This window comes from Myxine glutinosa, chromosome 7, assembly GCF_964187855.1.
Source record: "Myxine glutinosa chromosome 7, kmMyxGlut1.1, whole genome shotgun sequence".
Lineage (NCBI taxonomy): Eukaryota > Metazoa > Chordata > Myxini > Myxiniformes > Myxinidae > Myxine > Myxine glutinosa.
This window is the reverse complement of record NC_136267.1, coordinates 102,395,791-102,404,126: the sequence shown is the minus strand read 5'-3', so window position 1 is coordinate 102,404,126 and position 8,336 is coordinate 102,395,791.

The following is an 8,336-nucleotide window of genomic DNA, read 5'->3' as shown; positions in this document are numbered from 1 at the left end:
GTTCTTTATGGCGGCCATTTTGGATTTTCAAAATGGCGGATGTCGAAAACGTAAAATTCCATTATCCTGGCTTCTAAATGACCTAGAGTTTCGATTCTGGTGTCCAGTTGTACATTTTTGGGGATAGAGAATTGAATGAAACCTTCTTTAATAACCTACAAGGGATAAAAATAGGTTTTTATGGCACAGCCGAACCAGTGTCCAAAATCTAACTTAATGCACATCTATCTTAATTGTTATTTGTTATTTGTATGTTCCAGATTCGTGACCCTGAGCTATGATGGAGCCAAAAAGCAAGAAAACCAAGAAAGAAACTGATTTCACACTTTGCATTCAGTGCCAGGATCCCCAAGGTGCACTAGTGACTGAGCCAGCACTGGGCTCATATGCAAAGTTTCTCCAGTTCATACAGGAGAGGGCACGATATGGTGATGCCGACTTCAAACAGATCAGCAAACGATTAAGCTGTTTCACTGCCACTGACTTGAGGAACAATAAAGCAAAGTGGCACCGGGCATGTTATGGATCTACATGCAACACTGCTCACCTGGAGCGTGCTAGAGTTCGCCACCAGAAAGCCTGCGAACATGGCGACACCCAGCATCTTCATAAGAGGTGTGGACGTCCTTCTTCTGCACCTGCCGCTGCAAGTACCTCAGGTTCTACGCAAGACGAGACTCTTCGCTTCACACGTTCATCATCAACTCCATTCAACAGAGACCTTTGTTTCTTCTGTCAAGAGGTCACTAAGGAAAGTGTACATGTTGTATGCACGTTCAACGCAGGTAAACAGCTGAAGAAAGCTGTTGAAGAAGGCAGCAACCACAAGTGGAAAGTTCAGCTGAGTGCTGCCATCAGTGCACATGATGCTCATGCGATCGACGTCAAGTATCATCTCCCATGCTGGGTGCAGAATGTCCAACGTGCTCCCAAGAGTGGGACATCAAGTGATGACAAAGAACACATACTGCAAGAAACTAATGTTATCAAAATAGCCGCAGACATTGAGTTTGTCAGCCTTGTTCGCTCTCTACTCCAAGCTGGTGAAATTCTCAACATGTCTGACCTGAAGTCGGTTTACTCCAGGATTCTTGACAATAATGGTGTGCACAATGTCCCATCACCTACTACCCAAGGCATGAAGGAGAAAATCAACTCTCACATTGATGACGTTCACTTCATGAAACCAAAACGTCGAAACGAGTCAGACTGTGTATTCTCCACTGCCGTGCGTGATGCAGCTGTCGAAGATGCAATGACGAAGACAAATGAAAAAAACATCGAACAACTGTTTGAGAGTGCCTCTGTTCTCCGCAGTGCCATTGCTTGTCAGAACAAGCACCCATGGCAATTTGAAGGAGAAATGAACACTGATGATGCTGAAAAGCATGTACCCAAAGTACTCTATGCTTTCCTCCGCTGGCTACTGGAAGGACCAGCCACGAGCATTGAGCCAGAGACTATGCGCTCAGCCACTATTCATCGAGATGTTATAACCATCAGTCAGAACATCATGTACGGCTACAAGTCAAAACGCCAAGTCACGTACAAGCCCAAAGAGCCAGATGCACCATTCCGCCATCGCTTAGAATGGCCACAGCAGCTTGCCGTTGCCATTGTAGTCCATCAGTCCACCAGAAACAAGAAGCTTCTGGATTTCCTGCATGGGTTCGGTCTGTCTGTTGATTATAGTCGGATCTTGCGGTTGGAGACACAGCTGGCCAACTCAGTCATAGAGTCTACGACAGAACAGGGTGTATACTTTCCAAGAACCATGCGCATAGGGACGTTTGTCTTCTTTGCAGTGGACAACAGTGACTTCAATGAAGACACACCTGATGGGAAGCGGACACTCCATGCTACAGCCTGGGCACTCTACCAACGACGGGAACATGCACCCTCCACAGATGAACATAGAACACTGACACTACATGACCGAAAGGCCAGACACCGCTCACTCAAGGTTGTGACTGCTCCAGACTTTGTTCCTTGCCAAGTACCAAACAAACAATCTGCCACAGGTACCACGTATAGCTTCAAGACACGGTCAAACCCAGATGTCACCAAGCCGTACTCTGCGACGGACACAGTGTGGCTACTTTCACGCACAATCATGCGAACAGCTGAAGCTGAGGACGTACAAGACGACATCATCCCACCAGATGACCAGCTGCAAGCTGCAGAACCCCAGCATGCTGACCCTGTTGGGTCACTCGTCCACGATCCAAAACAACCACCTGGCAGTAGGATCAAGCATCACGATATCCCAACTTGGACAGCCTACAACTCACTGCTCTCCTCTTCGAAGCCTCTGACAGAGGTCAACGCCCTGCCATTGGTAGCAGCACCAGCCCATGAATGGCAAACACTGATAACAGTCTTGAAACAGACACAGCAAATCAACTGCATGGTCATGGGTCCCGATAGGAAGACAGTGATCACCTTAGACATGGCCCTGTATGAGCGAGCCAAACAGCTGGAGATGACCAGAGATGACTGCAAAGGCAAGTGGGTACTGCGACTAGGGGAGATGCACACTGTGATGGCTGCACTGAGGGCTGCTGGGAATGCCATAGAGGACAGTGGTCTTGACGAGGCTTGGTCTGAGGCTGATATCTATGGCCCAACAACGACCAGACAAATACTGGAAGCCAAGCACATGAAGAGGGCTTTGGAGGAAAGGTCATGGGATGTCATGGGACCTCAAACGTCCAGAATGGGAAAGGTCAAACTGAAGATGTGGAAGAGTGCCAGGAAAGCTGTGAAGCACAAACTGGCAGACAAGGTTGTAGAGCTGAAAGACGACAGGTCACTGTTTGCGCGCATGCTGATCGTGGCCCGCTCACGACCAGAGATCAACTTGAAGGATGCGATAGGTCAATATGAATTCACCGCGCTTCCACGAACCCTCTTTGCAATGGCTGGGACACTACTACCATGCACAGACAAAAGCAAGCTCATGGGCATCCTAGAAGATCTACCCAAGAAGTCAACTGGCACTGGTCAGCAGCCAGACGACGACAATCCTGAACATACTCCACCCCCTCCCAAGAAGGTGACTGTCATAGACGGCATGGCATTAGTGCAAGCAATGGGTAAGCCACAATGGGTCAAAACATGTGCCCAGTGGGCTGGCCATTTCAATGCAACACTGGACTGCAAGACCAACGGGTATGATGAAGTCCACCTCGTGTTTGACCGATATGATCTGCCAAATTCACTGAAAGAGGCCACACGGGAGAGGCGCCAAGGTGGCAAGCCGCCCACTGCTTACCACGTTCAAGACAGCACCCCGATTGGGAAACTGACAGCAAAACAGTTCCTGTCGCACACCAACACCAAAGATGAGCTAACTGTCTATCTGGCAAAGAAAGCTCTGTGTCACTTTGAGGGGACTACCAAGGTCTTCATCGTCACTTCAAGGCAGGATGTCTTCTCCAACTGCATGGATGTACAGCATCTCCGTAGCTCCCAGGAGGAGGCTGATACGAGGATCTTTCTTCACAGTCTAGATCCAAGATGGCTGCCATAAGAACCCTTTTGATCATATGTAGGTGTATAAATGTGTGTTTATTGGATTAAGTATCCGCAAATATGTACATTTGGACACCAAAATTAACACTCTAGGTCATTTAGAAGCCAAGATAATGACAATTTCGGTTTTCAACAAACGCCATTTTGATAATCCAAAATGGCCGCTATAAAGAACTTGAAAAAAATGGAGACATATTTTTTCTACAACTTCTATCATCCCTAAAGACAACCCAACCAGTGTCCACAAATTAACATTTGAATTCAACGGGAAAACATTGGCCCCCCCACTATAATAACAATAATAATAATTACTAGAACTGCAAGCAGTGATAGGCTTCCAGGCAAAATGGGTGCCATACCACATGACTGATGACATCATCATTTTCTATAAATTTGGTTTTGATCGGTTCTCAAGATATAGATTTTTCATTTTTTTTTCTTTAAATCCAAGATGGCCACCATACCATGTGACTGATTATATCATAGTTTGCAAAACAAAATCCTCATTGTAGTCAATCATACATATGAAGTTTCGGATTGATCTGTTGAGTGGTTCTGGAGATATGGATTTTCAAATATTTTTCCCTTAAATCCAGGATGGCCACCATACCACGTGACTGATGACATCATGGTTTATAAATATTTTCCCACATCAGTAGTTGATTATATATATGACATTTTGCATTGATCGGTTTCTAGGTACTCTGGAAAAGATTATTTAATTTTTTGCTTAAATTCAAGATGGCAGCCAAACCACATGACCGATGATGTCATTGTTTGCAAATATTTTCTCCCATCAGAATGTAAACGTGTTTTAAGTTTTGTATCGATAGCATAAGCGGTTTCGGAGAAGTGGGTTTTTAAGTTTTATTTTAAAATACAATATGGCCGCCAAACCACGTGACCGGTGACGTTTTATTCCGCAAACTTTTATCCCCATGGATGGTTGGTCATATTTGTAAAATTTTGCGTTGATCCGTTTAGCGGTTCTGGAGCAGAAGATATTTAAAGTTTATGACTCATAGGCAATGGCAGGCAATGTAAGTCAAAATTGCAAAACCAAAATTCATGATGCACTAAGTCACATTTGGTATCTATAATGAGTTAAGGTTTCGTAGAGCGAGGTATAACGGTTTTCTCAGAATCGTCTCCACAAAATGTGTAAGAATAACAAGCATTCTGAGTATTGCGCTGCAATACATGTCCCCTACCGGCGGTCTGTCGTCCGGAAAACTGTTGGGGAAATTACCATGGGTTATTTACCCACAGGTTCTGAATCGTTCCCAATCGCTAATTACCTCAGGACGGGCTCACCTGTGATTCGCACTCGGGACTTCGATTTATACACCTTGCAGACAGGTCAGCAGAAGCACGAGAAAATAAGTTGTTGATAAAGAACCTTTTGAGTCGCTAAATATCAGTAATTTATTATATTTTCCAGTTCACGATCAATGATCGATGTGTATATATATGTTGCTCGGCTTGGCTCCACCCCTCACGAAAGCACGCGCTGTGTTGCGCTGTTGACGTTCGCGAGACGAGGCTGAGGGCGCGCGGTGCGGCTTGAGGAGAACTCTAGAATAAACAAGAGATATCCATTTTAAAAATATTTTCGTTTCATTAACGATATCTGCCAAACCACGTGCCCTATCGCAAATGCCAAAAGGACATTTTAGTAGACTGACATGCTGAACAGATCTGTGAAGTTTCCCCTCGATTGGATCAAAAATGAGTGAGGGGCTTGGTTTTAAAGGTTCATGCTTAAAAACGTCATAACTCTGAAACCATGTGATGCATGACGTCATGCTCGTTGATTTTTTTTGTTCATCATGGGTATGCGATTCTGCCTGCAAAGCTTGGCCTCGATCTGTTCAGCCGTTGCAGAGAAAAAGGGGTTTTCGTGTTTTCAGGAAAAACAATATGGTGGCCGAACCACGTGACCTGTGATGTCATAATTACCATTAAAATATTCTACAGATCGAGTCCCCCCTACGCCTACGGTGAAAATTTGATCTCAATCGGTCGTATTATTGCAGAGAAATTGGTTTTTAAAGAAAATTAAAACTTAAAATGGCACTGAGTTCAGGATCATCAGAATTATCAGAATTCCCAAAGTTCAAAGTGCCATAACTGTCAAAAATGATCGAAACGTCGTGAAGTTCGAACTCGATCTGTAACTTATCATGAGGAAACGATGTACCAAGTTTGAAATCATTAGCGTTGAGTTTAGAAAAAAAGTCCGGAAAACTGTTCTTTGCGTGACGGACTGACGGATTGACGGACGGACTGACGGACTGACGGACGGACGGCGTGCAAACCTATAGTCCCCTCCGGTGTACAGCGGTAGGGGACTAATAAACATAGGGCCGATACCCCTGGCACTCACCTGGTAGAATAAACAGTATACTGCACAGACTATGGGTATTTTAAACCAATTTCAATGGTTCCGAGAAGACAGGGCAGCATGTAGAATCATACTAATATATAATCACAAGACCTGAAACAAACAAACAAAAAAATACCTATTTTGGGGGGCAACCATCCCCCCCTCCCATACCCCCAACCCCGTATACCTCCTCAGACCCCAATTTATCTAATGCCTTGAACAGACATTGGTACATCACGGGTGATGAAGGTTGTGTTGAAGTTTCATCGAAATTGCGTGTGTAGTTTCTGAGAAGAAAGCAAATACATATTTTGGGGGCAACCCCTCCCCCCATACACCCCAAAAGGGACAGTTTTTTTTTAAATTCCGTGAACAAACATTGGTGCATCACGTGTGGTGAAGGTTGTGGTCACGTTTCATCGAAATAGTTTGTGTAGTTTCAGAGGAAAAAAGCAAATTCCTATTTTAGGGGGTCAAACATGGATCCACCTTCACCCCCGGTAAACCCCTTAGACCCCGATTTTTTTTTTAACGTCGTGAACACACTTTAGTCACAACACAACAAATATAATTTGTGCCAAATTTGGTCGCAATCACATCAGCGGTTTCGGAGAAGAGGTTTCAAGTGTTTACGGACGGACGGACAACGCGCCATTGCATAAGCTCCCCTAAACTTCGTTCCAGGTGAGCAAAAAATGAACAACTGTGCCATAAGACACGATTTATCGCAGTCCAAATAACACGCAACACAAAACAATTTCTCAGAGAGAATGAAGAGTTTGATTAATTCCTCAATTTTCAAGGACGGAGGAAGTATATTCCTTGTTTTCCGCAAAATTGCCAATCCAATTGTCCAACAATCACTTTAAGTGTCAAATAGTTTTCGTTTAAATCAAAATGGGACGGTTTACGAGGGCCATTCAGACTTTCTTGCCTGAACTATATTGCATGATGCATGGGCTCCACCAATTTCACCGATTAAAGTATCCTGTAATTTGACGTGTTCATTTGCAAACCAGCTTTTGTTTGTGTCCGCAGGATTTGCGCACAAAAGTGTCAACACGAGTCAGTCGATGGAGATTGGAAATCGGAGCAGTGATAAAATATGGTGCGTCCCATGGGAAAGGGTTAACCCAAAAAGGAAATCCGTGAGTACATTGAGCAATACCCTGGGATGATACCCCATCACATGTATATGAAGTGGAGGAACCGATGCTGAGGATGAGCCAAGGTCAGAATGTCCCATTGGTCACAAAATAAAAAATAAAAAATTGCAGTCGACAAGATTTTGACGAAAGAAAGATCAAATCAAACACAGAGCTGAGACATTGGACATCAGCAAGCTTGGGGAGGTGCACTCTCCTATCACTGAAAACGTTGGGCATGAAGGGTGCCCAGAATGGTGACTGACAATCAGAAGAACTTGGCATTTGCAGGAAACTTCTTCAGCAGTTTCAAGGAAACCTAGACAACTTCATGAACAGGATGATTCAGGTTTACCCGTTTGATCCTGACATTAAAACATAGGAGCAATACCCCTGACGCTCACCTGGTAGAATAAACAGTATACTGCACCAACTAAGAGTATTTTAAACCAATTTCAATGGTTGCTAGAAGACAAGACAGCATGTGGAATCATATTTACATAATCACAAGACTTTAACCAAAGAAACAAAAAAATACCTATTTTGGGGTTACAAAATTTACAAAAAATTTTACCAAAAAAATATTTACAGCAACCCTGCCCCCCTCCGACCCCCCCCCCCCCCCGTATACCTCCTCAGACCCCAATTTTTCTAATGCCTTCAACAAACTTCGGTACATCACGGGTGATTAAGGTTGTGGTGAAGTTTCAATGAAATTGCATGTGGTTTCTGAGAAGAAAGCAAATACCTATTTTGGGGGAGCAATCCCCCCATTAAACCCCCAAAGGGGCAGATTTTTTTATATATCGTGAACAAACATTGATACATCACGGGTGGTGAAGGTTGTGGTAAAGTTTCATCGAAATAGTATTTGTAGTTTCAGAGGAAAAAGCAAATTCCTATTTTGGGGGTCAAACCTGGAACCACTTTGACCCCGGTAAACCCCCTTAGACGCCGATTTTTTTTTAATGCCGTGAACAAATTTTAGTCACAACACAACAAATATAATTTGTGCCAAATTTGGTCACAATCCCATCCGTGGTTTCGGAGAAGAAGTTTCAAGTGTTTATACGGACGGACGACGCGCCATTGCATAATCTCCCATGAACTTCGTTCCAGGTGAGCTAACAGATCATTCCGTGGAGGTACGTGCCTTCTCTGCCTCCCAGAAAGATCAAGGAGGGAGCAACAGCTACAGCCTACAGGAATGGTTATGGAGAGATTTCTGGGCTGGGGAAGGGGTGAACATCATGGATTACCTCTCAAAGAGT